This window comes from Miscanthus floridulus, chromosome 17, assembly GCF_019320115.1.
Source record: "Miscanthus floridulus cultivar M001 chromosome 17, ASM1932011v1, whole genome shotgun sequence".
Classification (NCBI taxonomy): Eukaryota; Viridiplantae; Streptophyta; class Magnoliopsida; order Poales; family Poaceae; genus Miscanthus; species Miscanthus floridulus.
Genome location: NC_089596.1, coordinates 72,329,883 through 72,354,379, shown reverse-complemented (window position 1 = coordinate 72,354,379; position 24,497 = coordinate 72,329,883). Strand labels below are relative to the sequence as shown.

General features: G+C 45.7%; 1 pseudogene; it reads left to right on the top strand.

Moving 5' to 3' along the window:
• The window catches only part of LOC136516996 (potassium channel AKT2-like), a 30,861-nt pseudogene that overhangs the window by 448 nt on the left and 5,916 nt on the right, over positions 1 to 24,497 (top strand).

Below are 24,497 nucleotides of genomic sequence, written 5' to 3'. Positions count from 1 at the left end.
CCTACAAAACCTTCAGTTGTCTGATGGTGTTGATACTTGGATGTATATTTGGGGCAGTTCCATTTTCACCTCTAAGAAAGCTTACTGTCAGCTACGTGAAAGAAGTTGGTCACACCAAATTTATAAATGGATTTGGAAATCCTCTTGCCAGCATAAGCATAAGGTCTTCTTCTGGTTACTCACTAATGACAGGTTGAGCACCCGTAACATTTTGAGGAGGAAGCACATGCATCTTCATTCTTACAATTGTATGCTTTGTTCTTCAAATTCTGAGGAAATTGTTCAGCATCTTTTTTGGGAATGTGAAATGGCTCAAGCCTGCTGGAATCTTGTTGGCATCACAGTTAATTTAGATCTAGACCCTTTGCGGATCTTTGAGAGCTTCAAAATACAGCTAAATGTCAGTTTCTATATGGAAGTTATCATCATTATGAGTTGGAGTATCTGGAATATTAGGAATGATGCCATTTTCAGAGGACTCCCGGTTACCATTCAAAGGGCTTCAACTGTTTTCAAGAGGACTTTTGCATTGCTCCTGTAGAGGACTAAAAAGAAATACTTTCCTTCAATTAAATTATGGCTAGAGCAATATCTATAATTGTCTTAATCTTCTTTGTTTCTTTTTTTTGTTTCCTGATTTTCTCTCTGCCTCCTGTCTTCCATGTAACCTCTTATAAAACTTTTGTTTTTTTGTTAACCTCCTTGGTTACTTTAATTATTTTTCAGTAGGGGCTTCCCTCCTGTTCCCTCAAAAAAAAAAAGTGGGTCATCTCGCCGCTCGACTCCAGATACAGGTGATGCAATGACTGTATGTAGAGACGATGTCAGCGTTTACGTAGACCTGACAGCTAAGGCCCACATGTAAGTGACAAGGCTCATTTTTTAAAAAAAAATTGTATCTTTTCCATATTACCTCGGATGAAGATGTATTTTATATGAAAATTGTAGCCCTCGATGAGATCTATAATTTTCTAGTTTTAAGATTTTTCATTTGAGATCGTCAAGATGGTCAAAAAATTAATATAAAGTTTCAGCAGCATATTAATCGCATATCAAGCTTGTCGTCTTAGAAAAACTATATCTTCTTTGCATGGTGTCGCATAAAGATACTTTGTACAAGAAAAATGTAACTCTCGATGAGATTTATAAATTTATAGTTTTAATTTTTATCCTTTTTTTAGGTCGTTAAAATGGTCAAAAATAATATAAAATTTTTGCAGCATATTAATCTTGTATTAGAGCATGTTGTCTTAGAAAAATCATATCTCTTGTGTATGGTGAGTGATAAATATACTTTGTATATGAAAATTATAGCGCTCAATAAGATCTACAAATTCATAATTTTGATTTTATCATTCGTGGTCGTTAAAATGGTCAAATTCATAGTTATGATTTTTCTAAGACGACAATCCCTAGTACCAGATTAATATGCTACTAAAATTTTATATTATTTTTTTTACCATTTTAACGACCTCAAATGATAAAAATTAAAACTATGAATTTTTAGATATCATTGAGAGCTACAATTTTCATATACAAAGTATCATTATCCGACACCATACAAAGAAGATATGATTTTTCAAAGACAACAAGCTTGGTAGGCGATTAATATGTTTCTAAAAGTTTATATTAATTTTTTTTTGCCGTCTTAATGATCTCAAATGAAAAATCTTAAAACTAAAAGTTGTAGATCTCATCGAGGACTATAATTTTGATGTAAAAAGTATCCTTATCCGAGACCATGCAAAGAATATATGATTTTTATATGACGACAAGCTTGGTATGCGATAAATATGCTGCTGAAACTTTATTTTAATTGTTTGACCATCTTAATGGTCTCAAATGAAAAATCTTAAAACTATAAAGCTGAAGATCTCATCAAGGGCTACAATTTTCATATAAAAATCATCTTCATCCGAGGTCGTATGGAAAAGATATGATTTTTTAAAATTGACACTTGCCGCTGACATGTGGGCCCCAGCTATCAGGTCCATGTAAGCGCTGACTCAGCATGCCACATCAGCTAATGGGTTGGGTAAAGCCCGTTTGGACCTGTATGAAATCCGAGCTAATTTTAGGGACCCAAAAATAAATTTTGGGACTTTGGAACCTAGATGACAAATGCAGACAACTTTAGAGACCTGTGGTGCATTTCACTCCTGATCATACTATGCCTGCTTAATAAGCTCATTGTTATCTCTGACAAAAAAAAAAGCTCATTGTCATCTCTCTATATAGTACCATACATGTCATGGATGCTCGATCGTGTGCATCAGGTGGTGGGATACGTTGATGGTGGTCATGGTTGCGTACTCGGCGTGGGTGTACCCGTTCGAGGTGGCCTTCATGAACGCGTCCCCCAAGGGCGGGCTGGAGGTGGTGGACTTCGTCGTGGACCTCTTCTTCGCCGTCGACATCGTGCTCACCTTCTTCGTCGCCTACATCGACCCCAGGACCCAACACCTCGTCCGCGACAGGAAGAAGATAACCTTCAGGTACGTGGACTGCCCTGCACGCACCGTGCCTTTTTGCCTTGCTCCATCTCTCTGCGTTGCAATTGCAACGTCATAGTAGGTAATAGGTGCAGTAGCGTTTTGGCCTGGTTGCATGCATGACAGTGGTAAAAAGTTTACGAACCATCTGTGATGTCATGAGCCGCATCTGTCCGTCAGAAAATGGCAAGGGTAGTTCTAGACTCAAGGTGCTGCTGGAGAGTGAAGATTATCGGTACGGCTGCCAAATTCCCACTCTGACCATGTGGATACGTTGTATGCGATAGTTTTTTCTCCAATGCACAGAAGATTTACATATCACTGTATTAAGGTAGAAAGCATGCAACGTGTTGCTGCAACAACCATATTCTAGAGCCGAAGCGAACACTCTATGGGTGACCTTGCACTGTCTTGAACGTATTACTCATCAAATAAACAACTTAATAAGTTGATGGCTCCTGCGTGCACCGTGTGACTCAAATGTGAGCGGTGGCCGCTCTATGCCACTACTACATAAAAACTTAACCAAGATGTTTGCCTTTTAGCCTCGGAGGCGGGCGGGGCGGGTGGGCCGGTTGCCCGCCTCCATTATTGGGTGGCCGGGCAGCCGGCCCAACAATGACCTCGGTTAATCCTTAACCGAGGCGAGCAACCTAACGCGCAAGTCTCGATTAATGTCGATTAACCGAGGCAGTTGCTCTAACGCAACCGTCTCGGTTAATACATTAACCGAGGCGATCGCCTCAAAACAACCGCCTCCGTAAAGGCCCGTCTCCGTAAATCAGGCCCAACCAACACTAGCCCTACCACCTCCGGTATATAAAAGCAAACACAAACCCTAAAGCACTCGGTCTCCTCTCCCTTCCTCACTCACCGTGCAACCACGAGCGATACAACGCTCGGTCACCTCTCCCCTCCCTCACCTGGTCTCCTTTCCCTCCCTCACTCGGTCTCCTCTCTCCCTCCCTCACTTGGTCTCCTCTCCCTTCCTCGCTCGATGGCACGTGGCGCGGGGGCGCACGGCGCGTGCCAGGTTGCAGGGGCTCACGGATCTGGCGGCGGCGCGGCAGGAACGGACCTCCGGTGGCTGGATCCGGCAATGGCGTGGCGGGCACGGACCTCCGCCGGTAGGATCTAGCGATGGCGTGGCGGGCACCCTCACTGGCGGCCAGATCCGGCGGCGGCGCGGCCCTCCGACAGCAGGATCCGGTGGCGGCGCGGCGGGCATGACCCTCCGATGGCTGGATCCGGCGGCAGCGCGTCGGTCTCCCTCACTAGCAGCGAGATCCAGTGAGGTGGGCTCCACGGTGAGCAACACGATGGTGGCTCCTCCCGGCGGATCCGGCTCGTAGGCTAGGAACAGGCTCACCGGCGGGCTCATGGTTTTATTTTTTTAATCTATTAATTGAGACGGACGTTCTAAGGCGCCCACCTCCGTTAATTGGTTAACCGAGACGGACGGACTAACCGCCTCCGTTAAGGCCAGATTAACCGGTGAGCCCCTGAGCGTCTGCTCGTGGCAGTGTTGTTGCGGTCCCTGGGCCGCGAGCTGGTGAGAGCGCTTCTTTGTCGCTTGAAGTGGTTGTAGCTGATGCGGGGCCGACCTCTCGGGTAGCTTTGGGTCAACCTTTGCTAGCTCGACGTCCTCAGTGGACTCGCGAGCCCTTGAGAATGATTTCTTCATGTCCGACCTATTGTAGTTTCTGGCCGACAAGGCTCATGCGTTTTGGTGCTTGAGCCCTCGTGGCGCGACGACATCGCGGTCACCGTGCCTCCGCTTCTGGGTGTGGTGGCTGCTCTTGATGAAGAGCTGGTGTGACCTGTCGCTGCGGAAACAGGTTCTGAGGGCAACGCGTTTTGGTTCGCTCGGTGCTGCGCGTGGTGCATCTAGGGGGCCCGCTTCCTCGGATGCACGTGCCTCCAAGTGAAAGTTGGCAGTTCGCTAAGGCTTGACAGATGGTTTGTCTACCATGCGGAATCGGACCCTGGTTTCGGGCTTGGTCTTGTGAGGCATGGCGCTGAGTGGTGGTGGGTGATTTCGTCGCTCGTGCGTGCCCTGACACGCTGCGTTCCGCTAGTGATGGAGACGCTACTCGAGGCGTGGTTCTACCGTCGGGCCTCGGCTTCCCACGCGATTGGCCTAGATAGGGTAGAAGCTGGTGATGGGCATTGACCCATTTGTGTGGATAGCCTCGTGGTTTCCCAAAAGGATGTGGCCAGTTGAGGCCATTCCCTAGGTGAGTTCATCATCAGCCATGGATCTCTGGCTTTCTGGATGAAAGACTTGCCCATGGCCGGTGACAAGAGAGGGTACTAGCCCCCCTATATAGGTGTACTCTAGGATACTACCGCTAGAGGCAGTTCCAAGAGTGCGTCCATCATAGACCACGGGATCCAGATCTTCAGGGTGGAGGTCTAAGCCATGGCCGAAAGCGGATGCGGGCGTTGGCCCTCCAATGCCAACGAACTCGTAGTTTTCATGACGGATGTGGCCATCGTGGGCCATTCCGTGAGCGAGTCCACCGACGGTGCGAGAAGCCATCGCTTCCTTCTCAACAATCGAGAGTGCACGACTGTCCCCTACCTGGTGCGCCAACTGTCGGTGTTTTATAAACCGGACTAGTAAATTTATACGATTGTCGCGCTGCTCTAGGAAGATGATGGTAGCATCCAAAATGCATGAGGATTTATACTGGTTTAGGCCAGAGCCCTACATCCAGTCTTAGAGATGATCGAGTGCATGTTCCTCGCTTGAATGCTCTAAAGTTCTTACAATAGGGGGCAAGAATGGTGGAAGAGGTAGGAGAGCTAGAGCTAGGAGATGAACTACCTGAAGGGAAGCTTTAGGTGTCCGGAGGTGGTGAAGAATGAGAGAATTGAATCTCCAGCTGGTGGGAAGGATGCCCTGGCTGCCCTTATATAGAGTTCGGGGCCAGGGCATGTACAAAGAAAGAGGTTCTCCTAACCGAGGGGTCATGAGCCTGAGGGAGGGGCCTAGCTAACTTGGCTTGCAAGCTACGCCGTCTTGTGATGCACATCTGGGCGTGGTTGTCATCATGGTCTTGTGCCCACGTTGCGGTAAGGTGTGGCATGGTGCTACTATGCCGATCGTGGTGGCACTATAGGCACAGTGGAGGTTTGCCAGCTGTCCTACGTGATGTGGTCTCTGTCATGGCCTTCGTCATTGCCTCCTGATCTCCTAGGGGCGTCGTACAGAAGTTGGTGGTCGCCTACTGGTCATCGGTCGCCTGGTTAGCCTGTGGAGCTGGTGCCCACAATTGTGTTGGTGGTTGATAGCTTTTCAAGATCCTTCTTGAGCTTTTCATTCTCATTCTTGAGCTTGACATAGTCATCAAAGTTGTCGGACTCAACCACTTTCTTGCATTTGCTACTAGAACCTTGCTCAATGCTCTCAACAATTAAGTCATCACATGATGTGGCTATATCAATCTTAACAACATTGTTAGTAGCATCATGTGGTTCATTGGATAAAAATTCATGGGAAAGAACAAGATTGTCATGATTAATCTTGAGATTGATGTGTTCTTCTTTTAACAAGTTGTAACTAGTGATGAGCTCATTGTGTATCCCCTCAAGTTTATCATGTTTTTCTCCAAGCTCCTTTTTAGAGGTTTTGAGCTCCTTGAGCTTGGATGACACAATTTTATTTTCTTCTCTAAGCTCATCACTAGCTTTTTTGGCTATATCATACTTTGCTAAGAGTGAATCATTCTTAAGTTTTAGCTTCTCATTTTTAGCTCTTGTCTTTCTAATGATTTTAGTGTATTGATTTAGCAATTTGACAAGATCATCATAAGAAGGTGATTCAAATTCTTCATCACTATCACTACTATTCTCATCACCACTAGCATTGTCATCATCACTACTATCATCATCACTTTCTTTACCCTTGACCATGAGGCATATGTGTGTAGAGGATGATGACGGCGGTGTTGGTGGAGATAGTGAAGAATCAATCACAAGAGTGGCCACCTTCTCCTTCTTATTTTCACTTTCATCATCGGATGAGCCACTTGATGATTCAATATCCATGAGGCAATCACCAACAATATAAGCCTTGCCATTCTTCTTCTTCTTGTGATACTCCTTCTCCTTGCCATCCTTCTTCTTGTATGGCTTATTCTTCTTCTTGTCTTTATCATCATCGCTTGAGTCATCTTTCTTGCCCTTGTAGTTCTTCTTGAACTTGTCTTTCTTGGGTTTGGGGCATTAATGAGCTAGATGAACAAGATCTCCACAATTGTAGCAATCCATTTCGAAGATGGGCTTGCTTCTACTACTAGTGAAGAATTTTTTTTCTTTTTGCCATCAAACTTGACACCATTCTTGTTTAGCTTTTTGAGCATCTTGGTGGTTCTTCTCACCATGAGAGCAAGACTTGCATCATCAACTTCATCATCACTTGAACTATCATGAGCAACTTTCTCTTTGCTTCTCTTCTCTTGGCTAGCCTTGAATGCCAAATCTTTCTTCTTTGAGGATGAAGAGCCCTCTTATGGAGTGATGTGCATGTACATCTCATGTGCATTGATCTTCCCTAATATTTGAGTTGGTGTAGCGGTGGAAAGATCACCTTGATGACGCATCGTCACAATATGTCCATACTTGTCAATGGGGAGGACACTCAAGATCCTTCTTACAACATCAGATGGTTGCATTTGTGTGAGTCCAAGCCCATTGACCTCCTCTATAAGAACATTCAAGCGAGAATACATTTTATTAGCACTTTCACTAGGAAGCATTTCAAATGAATTAAGCTTCTTCATCACAAGGTGATAGCATTCCTCACGCTCACTCTTAGTTACATCATGGAGCGCACAAATGTTCGACCATAGTGCATGGGTGTCTTTGTGGTTCCGCACATGGTTAAAGACGTCCTTGCAAAGGCCTCTAAAGAGGATGTTTCTAGCCTTTGCATTCCACTTCTCATAGTTTGCCTCATCATCAACAAGGTTGGTAGGGTCCTTAGGTTTTGGGAAGCCTTGAGCGGCGGCTCTATACACTCCAACATCTATAGCCTCTAGGTATGCCTCCATGCGAATTTTCCAATAAGGAAAATCATCTCCCTAAAAGACAGAAGGGGGTCCATCCCCGTGGGACATCTTGCTCTAGGCGGTTAAGCCTAATTTAGGAGCACGAGGCTCCGATACCAATTAAAAGGATCAAGATGCCCAAGAGGGGGTATGAATTAGGCTAATTCTAAATTTCTTGCAATAATTAAGCCCTACACTTTGCCCATTTCACCCCCTAGTGCCTAAAAGTGTTTCTATTGTTGTACCGCACAAAAGTTTTACACCCTAGGTTCCAATCCTACTTTAGCATGGCAATTATAAGAATGTAAAGACATGAATTCAATTGCTCAAATGTAAATGCTCAAAGTAAAGAGAGGGAGATGAATGAGGCGATGTTTTTTCAAAGATATCAGAGAGTCGCCACTCCCCACTAGTCCTCGTTGGAGCACCCGCGCAAGGGTATAGCTCCCCCTTGATCCGCGCAAGGATCAAATACTCTCTACGGGCTGATTCTTCGACACTCCATCACGGTAAATCACCTACAACCGCTCACAAAGATGACTTGGGTCATCCACGAGCTCCACCGGATGATCACCAAGCTTCCAATCACCACTGAGCCATCTAGGTGATGGCGATCACCAAGAGTAACAAGCACGAACTCTCACTTGACCCAACCAAGCCTAATGAGAAGAGTGGATGCACACTTGCTACTCTCTATGCACTAATAAGGTCCTTAATCTTGGATTAGAAAATCTCAACAACCCCACTAGGCTCTTGCTCTCCCTTGCACACCAAATGGTTTCCTCAGCTGAACAATGGGCAAGAGAGCCTCAATGCACGAGATGGAGGGGTATTGTCGATGTTTGACCACCGATAGCCTGCCACGGGGGTACCCGGGGTAGTATGTTCGGGCTTCAGCGTATGCAAAACTCAACAGTTAACGCAAGAGACAGTCGATTTATCCTCGTTCGGGCCCTCGATCGTAGATCGAGTAATAACCCTACGTCCAGTCGGCGTTCGCCTTTGCGTTGGATTGATTGTAAAGTGTTGTGTTGTACAATTGTTGTCTGAACCCCTGATCTAAGGAGCCCTGCCCTCCTTTATATAGTCAGGAGGCCAGAGTCCTAGTCGGTTTACGATGAGAGTTCCTAGTAGGATTACAGAGAAATACTGCTACTAAGATTACAGGAGAAGAATCCTAATTAGACTAGGTCTTCTCCCTTCCTTGCGGGGTATCCTATGGGTCCTGCACCGACAAGCCCCCGAGCACTTCATGGTTGAGTTCTGGAAGCCTCGTCTTGTTCCTTCAAGTCTTGCCGAGTAGGAACAAGCGTCGTCCGAGTGATTTCTTGAGCAAAACTGTGTAGCGCTTCGTGAGATCTTTGCGTGGTGTGTACCTTTTTGAAGAAAAAAGTACTCCCATTTGGATGTAGCCCCTGAGCCTCTTGCTGGTTGGCACAAGGAGCTTTGAGGGTCTTTTCTTGAAATCTTCCTGAGTCTTCTTTGAAAGGTTCCCGAGCATATACCCGTTTTCTTTGTTGAAAAGAGCTCGGATTTAGTTATGTCCAGGTTCTTTTTATCTTGTGGCCTTGGAGTCGTCTGTCTTGAAGAAGTCTTCTGAGTGACGTGCGTTTTTTTTTTGAAAAAAGTGCACTCACTGAGTGTAGCCCCCGAGCCTCTTGCTATTTGGAACAAAAAGTTGGAGGGTCTTGAATCTGAGTATTTTGAAAGAACTATATACCTTTCCTTTTGCAGCCCCCGAGCGTATATCCGGGTTGTTTTGTTCAGGAAGAACTCGGATGTCAGGTCTTGGCGTATTCTTTGATAGTCTGCTGTTGTCAGATGTAGTCGTATGGTGGTGGTTGAGTATAAATGCCTTTTATTCACGGGTTGTACTGTGTTGGTATATTCTCCCGAATATGCTTGTTGTTGAGTACTGTTCCTTCACGCCTAAGTCCTCTTTTATTGAATTCTATCTTTTCACTATGTCCTTTGTTAGGCTTGTTTCGTTGGTGCTCCTGGTCTATGTGCACCACTCCTTTGGTCTATAAATACCCTCCTGGAGTGCTATCTTGATTCGTTGAGCATTTTGTTGCTTGTTCTGAAGTCTCTATAGTCATGAATATGGTAGTTTGTGAGGTAGAGCAGCCCCCGGGCGTGTTTTGCAGTTCCTGTGTGTCTTATTGTAGCTGGAGGAAGTCTTGTGATAGGGATTAGAGGTAGGCTAATCCCACAGCAGCAATGTACCAGGATGTACGTGGCAGTAGTTGGAGGAAGTCTTGTGATGTGGGCTTCGTTCCTTCATCTGGTAGTTCTGGGTTGATCCTCACCGCTTGTCTTGAGACTGTCCGGTGCAGATCAACACCATATCCAGCATCACATCGGACTTGGGTAGACAGATGCCTGCCGGCCTTCTCTACTCCATGTTGTCTCGCCGTTCTACTGATTTTCGCCTTGGGTGCACTGCGTTCGTCCTTTGAAGAAAACAGTGTAGCCAAATGCGGTTCGTGGGACACGTAGTCGTTCTAGAGCCTAGCCATGTCCGTGTTCCTCTTTGCTACTTTGCTTTTCATGGTACCGAGTTCGTTGGGTCTTGTAAGATTTGTAATCTTCTATTTTTGAAGTCGCTTGTAATGGAAAGAATCTCGTCTTCTGAGTTGTTATTTATTTTTCTGCTGTGGTCCTGGTTGTTCATCAGTTTCCCAAGTTCTTTCCATAAGAACCGAGTTCTTATATTCCTTATGAGGTAGCCCTTCTTTTCTTCATGGTTGACGGGTTGTTTTTTGCAGTAATCTGATAACTCCGCCGTAGTGCTGGATGGATAAGTCTAAAATCTTCCCATTGAATTGTACCGTTGTGTGGATTTGTGCCCTCCGTCATTTTAGCTGTGTCGTTAAATGGACCGTTGCGTTCTCACACGGTGCTTTAACGGGCCCGGTGGGCCATTTTTATCGCTGTAAAATCTATTTAAAGACCTTTCATCTTCTTTTTCTTTACTGCCCATCTTTTGCCTTGAAACCCTAGCTCTCGGAAATCCGCCGTCGCCATTGCCGCCGCCATCTTAGCGCCGCCGTCCAAGCTTTCTCTTCCCCTAGTTGCCTTTTGGCCTCCGTTAGTACATGGGTAAGAAAAAGACCGCGAGCAAGTCCTAGTCAAACTTCATGGACGAGGAATCATCACTTTCTGTGATTGAGAACCAAGAGTTCGTGGCTATGAGGGCTGCCCAGAAGGCTTGGCCAGCTCCGATGACGACTGAAGATCAGCTTTGGGAACTTGTCAGCGATGGTTTGATCTAGAGCAAGGTCTTTGCTGAATGGAGAGTTCCAGGCGAACATCGGATCCCTGCTCCAGGTCCTGGTGAGATCGTTCTTTTCGTCTCCTTCATTCGTGCTGGACTTTGCCTTCCTGCCTCTGCCTTTCTTCATCAATTTCTCAACTATTTTGGGATTTGCCTGAATCATCTTGCTCCTAATGCAGTCCTTCACCTTTCTGTCTTTGTTCATCTTTGTGAAGCTTTCCTTGGAATTCCCCCTTCTCTTTCTCTCTTTTGCTACTTCTTTCGTCTGAAACCCCAACCCCGCCGCGAAGACACCAGTGTTCTTGGTGGCTGCGGGATTCAATTTCACCAGGGTCTTAAGAGCAAGTTCTTTGACTATGACCTGATTGATTCTGTGAGGGATTGGCGTGCCGACTGGTTTTATGCCGCCAATCTGATTCCTTCTCTTGTTGTTCACTCTAGATCTGGTCCCTTGGTTAATGACCGATGGGATAAGAACCATGTGACGACTGCTGAGGTTCAGGCAATCCAGCCATACCTTGATAGGATCAGTATTCTGAAACAACAGGGCTTGACCGGTTTCAGTATTGTCTCGAGCTTTCTTCGTCGCCGAGTTCAGCCTCTGAAGGAGCGAGAGCACCTTGGTTTTGAGTATTCTGGGGCTGAGGATCCTTCACGCATGGTCCCAGCCCTTGAGTTGACCGACGAGGAGGTACTCGAGCGTCTCCAAAAGATGCTGAAAGGAGCAAGCATTGTCCCGCTTACTGTCTCTGAGTTCTCTGCCAACAACCCGCCCCCAGCCGTAAGTTGTTTTCTCTTTATGCAAAAAAGTTGTGCGGGTACTTTCTGTATTTCTTTTGCTGTATCCATTTTTGCTTAACTTTCCTTGTCTTGTTGTTTTGTTCTTTTCATAGGAATTGGGGTGCAACTTTGTTGACCCGATCCCTCTTGATGTCCTCCCTGCCGTGGTGAATACTGGGGAGAACCTTGCTAGGGCTTTCGTAACCAGTAAGTTCCCAATCGCCATAGTGTTTCCTGGAGTTTCTTCCGGATTTGTTGATGTATATGAAGAATATGTTCCTCGTCCAGTCCCTCGAGGTCCTCGTAGTGTCTCGAAGAGGGGGCAGATGGATGGTTCTTCATCTGGTCTGCCCGCTTCCAAGAAGTCTCGCAAGCCAAGTACTCATCCAGGTACTTCAGTTGTAGCTAGCATGCTCTTAGGTGAGCATATTAATACTCTCTGTCCCTTTGTTTTCTTGTTTTTATCTTGAACCGAGTACTTTTGTTCTTTTTTCAGCTGGTGCCTTGGTGGCTTTGGTCGAGACCGAGGGAGAAGAGGATGATGATGCACCCCTTATCATGCGGCGATGAGTTGTTTTCATATTTTCCTGCCGTTGAATTCCTCCTCTTTGTTTTGACTTTAGTCTTGATCTTTTTGTAGTAATCGGACGTCGGGTATGGGTTCTTCTGAGGCTCCTGCGCCGGTTTCTTCTGTAGCTCCGGTGTTGAGTTCTTCGGTAGCTCTAGTACCGAGTTCTTCTGTAGCTCTGGTACCGAGTTCTTCCGGGGCTCCGGTACCGGCTATACCGCTGCTGCCGCCAAGTGGCGGGGATGTTTTTGCCGCCGTGGTTCCCCTGTGAGGTCTTCTTTTTGTTTTGCAAAGAAGAAGATAGCTGGGTGAGTGGATTCTGGTTTCGTCTCTTTGCTTCTGTTTTCCTTTTCTCTTGTTCTCATTGGCGAGTTCTTTTATCAACTTTCAGGCCTTCGTCTTCTCTCGTCCCCCCATCGACTTCTTCTCAGCCCTCTGTTGTGCCACCAAGTACTGAGCCTCAGGACTCGCAGCACACTGTTAGTGAAGTGGTTGTGGGGGGCGACAAGGCTTTCTAGCGACGATGCCACTGCTGACTTGGTTGCCCCAGAGGTGACCGTGGCCATTGCGGTGGGTCCTTCTGAGGGATTGGCCTTGGCTTCCTAGGAGATTGCTCTGGTCGTGCCTTCTTCACCTCGGCCGGCTTCTCCTTCTTCTTCTCTTGCCTCCGGTGGTCCACCTTTTGCTGATGATGTGGTGCAGCAGTTTGATGCCACTCATCGGCTATCGGAGTTAACTGCTGCTTGGGGAAGCTTATCGTCCCTTGCGACTTCTTTTGGAGAAAAGCTCCAGGTAAGTTTTTTCGCCGTTCCTTCTTTGGATGTTCGCTTTTCTTCTGTCCTCATTCCTTGTTTTTCTTTGTCTCTTTTTGCTCAGTCCTTCTCTCATGATCATACCGGCTTCTTTTTCTCATCTGAAAACGAGAAAAAGTTGTCTTCCGAAGTGAGCGCCCTGAAAGCTGATCTTGACCTCCTCTTGGCCGAGATGGAGGCTGAGCATCAAACGCATCAGGAGGAGGAAAACTCTCTTTGTGCCCGGGTTGTTGAGACCAAGAAGCAGAGGGATGCTGCTTTCCAGGAGGCTCAAAAGAATTCAGAGGCCGTGAAGAACTTGGAGGCCGTGAAGAAAGAGTGTAACGGTATTGCGGGTTCTTTTTGTTTCCTTCTGCATTCAAACTCTCCTTTCTGCTGACTTGTTGTTTGTTGCCTTGTCTAGCTCTCCGGGTTGAAAAGCAAAACCTCTCGGAGGGCGTTGATGAAATGAAGACTCTTGTTCGTATGAGTCACAACAAGGCTGAGGAGGTAATTACTCATGCTGAGGAGGAACTTGCGCTTGCTAAGTTGATTAGGCGTGGAGCTGATAGAGATCTTATGTAGGCCCAAAAAACTATTAAAGACTTGTCTAGCAAGTTGGCGACGGCTACTGAAAACTGGAAAGCTTTGTGGAAATCCTTTCATTCAGTAGCCGACGTTCTCCGAACTCCAGTGGATGATGGGCAATCTTGGGCTCAGTTGATTCCTCGAATTCTGACTCGTTTCCAAGAGTTCGTGAAGAGGTGTGCCCAACTGTGTACCAAGAATGTCCTGGCCCAGGTCCGAGTTCTTGCTCCAGCGGCTCCTTTGTCCAAGATAGCAGAGGAGGCTGATAGTCAAGAATACATTGATGACGTTGAGAGGATGGAGCCTGAGGTTGAAGACTTAGCTAGTTGAATAGTAGATAATCTTAATATTGTTATCTCTCCTCCTGATGATGAGGCTTAATGTATTTGACCTTTATGCCCGTGCCTTGTAATATGACATTATGCTTCTTTTGAACGAAGATTTTTTGTTGATGTCTTCTGTGCCTGGATGCCTTGTTTATTCCTTGGATGATTTGTCCAATTGGTCAGAGTTACTTGACTTGCCGAGTACTTTGTCTTGCTTTCGTCTTTGCCTTGTAAACAACTCTGCGCGCTATTTTGACAAACTTTCTTGATTTGTCGAGTACTTTTCTGTCCCATGTGAACAACTCGTTATATATATAGATCTTTGTGCTGACAACCTTTCTTGATCTATCGAGTGCTTGTCTGGCCTTCTTCGTGCCATGTAAACGACTCGTTATATGTAGGTCTTTTTGTTGACAACCTTTCCTGAGTGCTTGTCTGGCCTTCTTCTGTGCCATGTAAACAACTCGTTATATGTAGGTCTTTGTGTTCTTGGGTATCTCCAGTGTAGCCCCCGAGCCCCTTGCTATTTGGAACAAGTAGCTGGAGGGTCTTGTCTTGAAATTGCTCTGGTCTATGCTCATGCTTAGTTTCAGTCGTTTTGCTTTTATTTCGGGTTTTAGCTTGTTAGCTACCCTCATCGGCGGGCTCAAGCGTCTTTTCAGCTATTTTGCTCTCGGCCGGGATGCTCAGGCGTATTTTTAGCCATTTTGCATTTTATTTCGGGTGTTAGCTTGTTAGCTACCCTCATCGGCGGGCTCAAGCGTCTTTTCAGCTATTTTGCTCTCGGCCGGGATGCTCAGGCGTATTTTCAGCCATTTTGCATTTTATTTCGGGTGTTAGCTTGTTAGCTACCCTCATCGGCGGGCTCAAGCGTCTTTTTAGCTATTTTGCTCTCGGTCGGGATGCTCAGGCGTATTTTCAGCCATTTTGCATTTTATTTCGGGTGTTAGCTTGTTAGCTACCCTCATCGGTGGGCTCAAGCGTCTTTTTAACTATTTTGCTCTCGACCGGGATGCTAAGGCGTCTTTTCAGCCATTTTGCATTTTATTTCGGGTGTTAGCTTGTTAGCTACCCTCATCGGTGGGCTCAAGCGTCTTTTCAGCTATTTTGCTCTCGGCCGGGATGCTCAGGCGTATTTTTAGCCATTTTGCATTTTATTTCGGGTGTTAGCTTTTTAGCTACCCTCATCGGCGGGCTCAAGCATCTTTTCAGCTATTTTGCTCTCGGCCAGGATGCTCAGGCGTCTTTTCAGCCATTTTGCATTTAAGAAACAACTCGGAGAGAGCCATGAGACATATGTTTGTCAAGAGATAACCATCTTTATTGATCATGAATATTGATGTGTTACAATGATACATAGCGCTATCTTTGTTGATCATGAACGTTGATCTCTTGTGTCTTGTATACATATTTTCTCTTGAGTTGTTTTTATGCGTAGAATCTTCATAGCTGACTGATGTGCCAAGTATTGTTGACTTCTTTTCCGTCTTCAGTTATGAGCTTGTATGTGCTAGGTCCGATGACTTTTGTGACTATAAAAGGACCTTCCCATGGATTGAGTAGTTTGTGGCGTCCGTCGGTTTTTTGTACTCTTCTTAGTACTAGGTCTCCGACTTGTAATGATCGAGACTGGGTATTCTTGTTGTAGTGGCGCCTTAGTCCTTGGAGGTATCTTGCTGATTGTAGGGTAGCGTTTACTCTAACTTCTTCTATACTATCTAGTTCTAATCTTCGTGTGTGTTCTGCTTCTCCTTCGTCGTATTGCTCTATCCTTGGTGACATCCAGATCAAGTCTGCGGTAGTACGGCTTCTGATCCGTACACCAGGAAGAAAGGTGAGTATCTGGTGGCTCTGCTTATTTGAGTCCGTAGCCCCCATACAACCTTGGGTAATTCTTCAATCCATTTTGATCCATAGTCTACTAGTTCTTCATACAGTCTTGGTTTCAATCCAGCTAGTATGAGTCCATTAGCCCTTTCTACCTGTCCGTTGGCTTCTGGATGTGCGACTGATGCGTAATCTATGCTAAAGCCACAATCCTGTGCCCAACTTTTGAATTCCGTAGCTGTGAAGGGAGAACCCAAGTCTATGATGATTCGATTGGGCATGCCGAAGCGGTGCATAATTTCTTGGATGAACTCGACTGCTTTGGCTACGCTGTATTTTGCGAGTGGTTTGTATTCGATCCACTTGGTGAACTTATCAATTGCTACGAAGATGTACTCGAAACCACCCTTTGCTTTCTTGAGAGGTCCTACTTGATCTAGCCCCCAGTAGGAGAAAGGCCAAGCGGGTGGGATGCAGATAAGATTGTGAGCTGGCACATAAGCTTGTCTTGCGAACATTTAACAACCTTTGCATTTTCTGACAAGTTCTTCTGCGTCTTTCAAAGCGGTTGGCCAGTAGAATCTGGTGCGAAATGCCTTGCCTACTAGTGTTCTTGAAGCAGCGTGATTTCCACAGCAATCTGAGTGTATTTCGTCTAGGATTTTTTTGCCTTCTTCAAATGAGACGCATTTTAGGAGTACTCCTAATGATGTGGCTCTTCTGTACAGCTTGTCTTCTACTAGGACGTAATTCTTGCTTCTGCGAACAACTCGTGTGGCTTCCTGTTTTTCCGCTGGCAACTTATTCTCTTTGATGTAATCAATAAAAACCTAGGTCCATGAAGTGGTGATTATCAAGATCTAGGTGCCTTTTGCTGAGATTTGAGGGGTTATTTCTCTGGGTTGTTTGATAGAGGGGGCTGATAACTCCTCTATGAAAACACCGGGTGGGACCTCTGCCCTGTCTGATCCAAGCTTGGCAAGGACATCTACTGCAATGTTGGAATCCCGCAGGACATGTAGAATTTCTAATCCTTGGAAATGTTTTTCGAGTTTTTGGATTTCAGCACAGTAAGCACCCATGTTTTCTTTGGTACAATCCCAATCTTTGTTGACTTGGTTGATGACTACTGCTGAATCACCATATACGAGTAATCGCTTGATTCCGAGGGTAATAGCCACTCTTAGCCCATGTATGAGAGCTTCATATTCTGCTTCATTGTTGGTAGCTTGCCATAATATCTAAAGGACATACTTTAGTTGTTTTCCGTCCGGAGAAATTAGGAGGACGCCTGCACCGGCTCTGCCTAGCTTGAGTGATCCATCAAAGTACATCTTCCAATGATCAAGGATGGCGCTTGACACGGGTTGTTGAATTTCTATCCATTCGGCAACAAAATCAGCAAGGGCTTGAGATTTAATTGCTTTCCGCGGGTTGAAATCGATGTTGAGAGCACCGAGTTCAACCGCCCACTTGGATATGCATCATGTTGCGTCTTTGTTGTGTAAGATGTCTCCTAGTGGGAAATCTGTCACCACGGTAATCTTGTGGCTTTCAAAATAGTGACGAAGCTTGCGTGAAGTGATCAGTAGGGCGTACAGTAGTTTTTGCACATGCGGGTACCGGATTTTTGATTCTGACAGTACTTCGCTGATGTAGTATACTGGGCGTTGTACTTTATACACGTGCCCTTCTTCTTCCCTTTCCACTACTATCGCCGTGCTGACTACAGTAGAAGTTGCTACAATTTATAGCATCATATCTTCATCTTTCTTTGGAGGTGTGAGGACTGGTGAGGAGGTGAGGTATGCCATAAGTTTCTTGAAAGCTTCATTTGCTTCTTCCATCCACTCGAACTTGTCTGTCTTCTTTAGTAGTTTAAAGAAAGGCAACCCTTTTTCGCTGAGTCTTGATATGAAACGGTTGAGTGCCGCCATGCAGCCTGTTAGTTTTTGTACATCTTTGACGTTTTGAGGAGGGCCCATCTCTGTTATGGCTCGAATTTGCTTGGCGCTTGCTTCGATTCCGCAATGACTGACCAAGAATCCGAGTAGTTGTCCTGAAGGAACTCCGAATACACACTTGTTTGGGTTCAATTTCCACCTCCACCTTTTTAGATTCTCAAAGGCCTGTTTTAAGTCTTCAATCAGTGTATCTAGGTTCTTTGTTTTTACAACCACGTCATCCACGTATGCTTCTAAGTTTTCGCCGATCTGATCACCAAGGCATGTTGGATGGCTCTTTGGTAAGTGGCTCCAGCATTCTTAAGTCCAAACGACATGGTCCTGTAGCAGTAGGCGCCGAACGGAGTGATGAAAGATGTCTTGCTTTGGTCCTGTTCTTTTAATGCGATCTGGTGATATCCGAAATAGCAATCAAGAAAGGATAATAGGGCAGATCCTACTGTTGAATCAACTATCTGATCAATGTGTGGTAGCCCAAATGGATCCTTTGGGCAGTGTTTGTTGAGATCTATGTAGTCAACACATATGCGCCACTCGTCTGTGTTCTTTTTCTGTACCAGAACTGGATTTGCTAGCCAATCTGGATGGAGAATTTCCCTGATGAATCCAGCTGCCATTAGTTTTGTAATTTCCTTTTTAATTGCTGCCTTCTTGTCGGGAGAGAATCGTCGTAGTCATTGCTTCACATGCTTGGAGCCTTCATTGACATCAATTCTGTGCTCAGCCAACTCTCTTGGGACCCCTGGCATGTCGGCCGGCTTCCAAGCGAAGATATCCTTGTTGTCTCGAAGAAAGTTGGTGAGCGCGAGTTCCTATTTTGCTGATAGGTGGGCACTGATGGTTGCCGTTTTTGAGGGATCATCGGTGCCTAGGTCGATTTGCTTGATGTCGGCTTCTTTTGGTGGTGCTAGGATGCTTGGTCTTTTAGTCGGTATCTCTAGTTCTTCTTGGCTTATTTCTACGGCGATAGTGGCTATTTCTTTTCTTCCATCGTTTGCCTGTGCCTTTGCTGCAATTTGGATTGCCTGTACATCACAGTCAAATGCGCGCTTTAAATCACTCCGAAGAGAAAGAACACCGTTAGGCCCTGGCATCTTAAGCAACAGGTACGGATAATGCGGTATTGCCATGAATTTTGCTAGTGCTGGGCGCCCGAGGATTGCGTGATATGATGAATCGAAATCTACGACTTCAAACTTGATGAACTCTGTGCGGTAGTTCAAGGGAGTCCCAAAAGTAACCGGTAGAATGATTTGTCCAAGTGGCATTGCTGCCTTGCCGGGTACTATGCCATAAAAAGGTGTGCTTGTTGGTGTGATCATCCCGGCGAGTTGTAGTCCCATCTTCCTTAGAGTTTGTGAAAAAATGATGTTGAGTCCGGCTCCTCCGTCGATTAGTACTTTCGTAACAGTCATACCGGTAATGGTTGGATCTAGAACCAATGGGTAATGACATGTGTTTCCTACGCTGGTCCATTGGTCTTCTCTTGAAAATTGGATTGGATACTCTGACCAGTTGAGATATCTTGGTGTAGCAGGTTCTGCTGCCATGATGGTTCGTAATGCTAGTTTTTCTTGATGTTTGCTTCTGGAGTCTGGAACCCCGGCAAAGATTACTGCCACTGTCCCTCTAGATTTTTGGAATCCATTGTCTTCATGGTTGTCTCCTTCTTTTTTCTGATTGTCTTCTTTATTGTTTCCCTTGCTATCTTTTCTAGTGTATCTTTCGTTGAAGGTGTAGCAATTTCCGATGGTGTGCTTTCCGTTGGGGTGCAAGGGGCAACATATGTTCTCAATGTCGTCATATCTTTTGGGCTTGGTAAATTTCTTTGATTTATCAGCCATTGCTACTATGTTGTCTGGACCACGCTTTCTCTCCTAATGTATGTTGTTTCAAGGAATTTGCCTGTCCGGGTTGTCTCTGTTGTTTCTATCCGGGAATCTTTCTCTTGTTTTTTCCTCTGCGGTAATCATCTTTTCCACTGTCTGTCTAAATTCTTCATTGTTTCTTGGGTTTTCTTTGTAGAAATCTTGAAATTGCCACCTAGCCATGATTCCGTGAGAGAAAGCTTCGATTACTTCTCGTTGTGTGATGTCATGTACTGGAGCTCGTAGTTCGCCAAATCGTCGATAGTAATTTCTGAGACTTTCACCTCCTTTCTGCTTGGGTCCTTTTAATTCTGCGTGGGTGATTGGATGTGTAATAATTCCTGCGAAATTTTCATAGAAAGCTCTTTGCAAGTCTTCCCAATTTCTGATTGATCCTAGATTCAACTTGTCAAACCATTGAAGCGGCATGGTTTCTAGGGTCATGGGAAAGAACAAGGTTTTGATGTCATCGTCTCCCCTGGCTAATTCAATCGATTGTGAGTAAATCCTGAGCTATTGCTTTGGTTCGGTCTTGCCATCGTACTTGGAGTGGTTGGATGGTTTGAACTTGTGAGGTAGTCGTATTGAAGCAAGTTTGTTTGCAAAATAGGGGAATCTATCGTGCGTTCTGGCTTCTGTATATTCTGATTCTGTGCCCCCTTCTTGCCAACTGTCGTCTTGGTGAGAGTAGTTCTGTGTGGCTGTCCGAGTAGGTGATCTGCTTCTGGCCTTTCTTGGTTGCTCGACTCGGTTATTTTGACTATGATTTCTTCGGCTTTCTCCGTTGTGACTTCCACTTGGGCCAAGTCTTTCGAAAGCGGACTTCCTTTGATTTTGATCTTCCTGTTCATGAGATGTTGCCCTTCCGTCGTTTGTTCTAAAGACTGTTGATCGGAGAAAATCTCGAAGTTGTTCTTGTTTTTCATTGGGATATGAGGTCGCCCTGAGTTCTTCTAGTGCTTCTTGGATCTTATCGTAGGGTGTATTCGCTACTCGTCCTTCTTCGACCTCTTGTTCTGATTTCCTTCTATTGCACTCGGCTAGGTCTGATTCATATTTGATCCAAGTGTCCTTTCGCTGTTTAGTACGGCGTTGACGTCCTTGTTTCAATTTGTTCTTTCTTTCTCTCGCTTGCCTCTAACTCTCAGTCTCACCATCGTGCCCCTGGATAAATGGTGATATGTTGGATTCGGACTCATCAGAAGACCTCATGTCGGGTACTTCCGGGGGGATCAATGGTGATCGAGGACAGCGAATCATGAATACTTCTCTAGTGTGAGTTGTTCTGTCATCGTCGTTGATTTCTGTACTGCCAGAGCTGTTGATAACTTCAGTAGAGTTTTCGAGGTCATAGATCGAATCTCCTTCTTAGTATGGTAGAGTTGCTGTTGTCGTATCGTCGACTAGTTGGGTGCCGTCATCCTCAGGAACGGTGCCTGGCCAGTGAACGATGCAGTCTTGAGATGTTATGGTTAAAACGAGACCTTCCTGGGCTCCTTTTAGTGGCATTCTAAGCACTGGATAGGTGGATCCTTCGCACCATGTCTGATAGGATGTTGCCATGTTGTGTAGTCCAAACGGAAGAGGACCCGACTTCTTTGAAGTATTCTGAGTGTACTCCGAGTAGTATTCTTGATAGGTTGACGTCATGTTCCAAAGCTTTGTCAGAAAAGAACTCGGTTTTCTGAAAGAACTCGGACAAGACTTCATCTCGGAAGCGGAACTTGAGTTTGAATCGGATGCGTGAAGTCGTGGAATCTGAGTTGGGTTGGACATTATGAGCTGTGTGAATCTTCCGGTTAGTTGATCTGTCGTTGTCGCCGAAATGGAAAAGTCCTGATGATGATCTGAATCTTTGAGGAGACGGCCTTGGAGCTTGCCATCGTTGCCTGCCTCGCAGATCCATGAACCAAAGATGAAGGTCGATCCCTTCGAGAAGATCATGTTGTCGAGGTCCATCGAGCTCTCGGATGCAAAGTCACCGAAACCCCCTACCTGGCGCGCTAGCTGTCGATGTTTGACCACCGATAGCCTGCCACGGGGGTACCCGGGGCAGTATGTTCGGGCTTCAGTGTATGCAGAACTCGACGGTTAGCGCAAGAGACAGTCGATTTATCCTGGTTCAGGCCCTCGATCGTAGATCGAGTAATAACCCTACATCCAGTCGGCGTTCGCCTTTGCGTTGGATTGATTATAAAGTGTTGTGTTGTACAATTGTTGTCTGAACCCTCGATCTAAGGAGCCCTGCCCTCCTTTATATAGTCAGGAGGCCAGAGTCCTAGTCGGTTTACGATGAGAGTTCCTAGTAGGATTACAGAGAAATACTGCTACTAAGATTACAGGAGAAGAATCCTAATTAGACTAGGTCTTCTCTCTTCCTTGTGGGGTATCCTGTGGGTCCCGCACCGACAGGTATAAATAGCCCCAAGGGATGGAACTAGCCGTTGGCCCTCCACTCAACTTTTTTGGGGTCACCGAACAGCAAGGTGGCACACCGCCACCCCCTGTCCAGTGCCATCCCAACGGCTATATTTCAAATAGTCATTACTGGGCTGCCCCCGGGGCGGTGACTAGACCCCAGATTCCCTCCTCTCTGGAATAAAATGGCGGTGGCACCACCACCCGTATGGCGGTGTTCTGTCCGGTGCCCCTCCAGGCAAAACACCGAGAACCGAGTCTCTAGAAATATATGACGGTGGCACCGCCACCCCCATGGCGGTGCCCTGTCTGGTGCCATCCCGAGCACCCAACCTCTAGATAAAAGGGGCGGTGGCACCACCAGCCCCATGGCGGTGACCAAGGTGGTGCACACCTCCCTGTCCGCTGCCACCAGAGCTACAAGCCTCCGATTCGATCGTCGTTTCGAATCGCTTTCCAACTTCCGATGATCTTGGGCTTCCTCTGAGCTACCTAGCGCTAGATTTAATAAATGTGCACCACATTCTTCTCCCTAGACTCGCCTAGGTCAAGCTACCCATCCATGCCCCCCTTATAGTATGGCTAAAAGAAAAACAAAGTCCTAAAACTAATCCAAGTGTCTCTCAACGTCAAATGACACTTAGAACTAGTTCGTCCTTAACCATGTCGTCCATCTTTTGAAAACCAAAACGAATTCCATCGTTAGGGGATGAATACCATAAGTGCCCAATCAATTACCATTACCATGACCTAACTTATAATGCATCTGCAAAACACACGTTAGTCACGGTAATTTTGTGTAGTCATTAATCACCGAAACTCAACTAGAGGCCTAGATGCTTTCAGGTATACCTAAATATTTGAAGGAGTATTCACCTCCATCACATCCGACGAGCTTGATGTATTGGTCCTCAAAATCTTTTGCTTCTCCATAACAAAATATTTCAATTTTATGAAAGTTGATTTGAGACCGGACAATTGTTTAAAAACACACAACAAAAGTTTCATGTTTTTTGCTTGTTCCAGGTCATGGTAAAAAAAATAATGGTATCGTCTACAATAATTGGCAATCCATCATCTACAAGGTGTGGGATGACCCCCTTAATTGTCCATCATCCATTGCTCTTTTAATCAAGAGCACAAACATATCTGCAACGATGTTGAACAAACAACCATATATGTGGCCCTACACTATACGCATTTCAGCATTTGCAATTAATGGCCCCGCTCGGCTTACCCCATATTTGACTTGTTCGGCTTCTTTTTTTAGCCAGAATAGTGTTTTCTCTCACAACAATTCAACCAGAACAGTGTTTTCAACCAGTTTCAACCAAAATTCTGCCAGCCGAACTGGGCCAATGAAGTTGTGGTCGAGATCGGACACAAGCACATTACTGGGTGCGTAGCTCCCGGACAGCTCCCCAAATGATGAACCACATCGTCATCACATAGTGGTATGGTAGGTATCGTTTGTATCTTCCTCCGGACATATTCGATATTCTGGATGCACTAGAGCCTATTTTGGTTAGAAGTCTGGTTGATTTGCTTGGCAAAAAGTGTTACCTGAAGATTGTTTGGATTTTTTTTTGCCGGCCAGGCAAACCTGATAAAGTTTGTTTGGTTGAAGACCTGGACTTGAGATTAGATTAAGTGGTATATATGTTAAAATTTATTCCGTAAACACAAGCACTAGTTTAAATTGGTTGTAGCTTAAGTCAACTTGGGCAAATAACACATGATAGGAATTACATAAAAATAATAGGATGAAAAGATGGATAGTATCAAACCCCTCATAAGAATCCTTTTTCCATTATTTCTTTACAAGCAAAAACACTTGATAGAGAACTGAAAAGAAGAACGTAATCTGGACTTGTGATTAGTGCAAGTTTATTGGTACACGTTTTTTCCCCGTGGAATTTCGTGTACACAGTACTAGCTAATACAAAGAATAGCAGTAAACAAATAATACAAATAATAGCAGTACCGATGATTACTCTAGGCAAGCCAGCAGCTGCACCCAGGCGATCGTTTTCGTGCGCCTAAGCCTGGGGGCTGATGCTTGGGACAGCAGCTCACCAGGGCTGCAAGCCTGCAACCAAATAAGACACAGGCAGCTACCAGTCATGCTCCCCTAAAAAAACTACCAATCATGCTACCGGCCCCTCAAACCGGACCTTGATTGAATATGAGTCTTTTACCTTGGTGCCGTTATAAAAGATTTAGTTGTCTATAAGCCACTAAAAGGTTCAAACGGTCACATGTGTCACTGGACGGAACTTTTTTTTGTCGTCCACGCTATTCCATCCACTTTTCCATTTAACGGTGTCAAACTGCATTGGAAAATGTCCCAAATGCCCTCAACTCGCTGAAAGAGACGAAGAACAGGTGCCGCTCCGCCTCTGTCTTGTCTGGGCCGGTGAGGATGATCTGCGATAGCGAGGGCTGAAGAGCAGGGGGCTGCAGCGTCTGGCATTGGAGCGGGGAGGCAACGGCAATGTGCAGCGGCGACGGCGCGCGGGCCAGCTCCGGCCCCGCTAGCGCGAC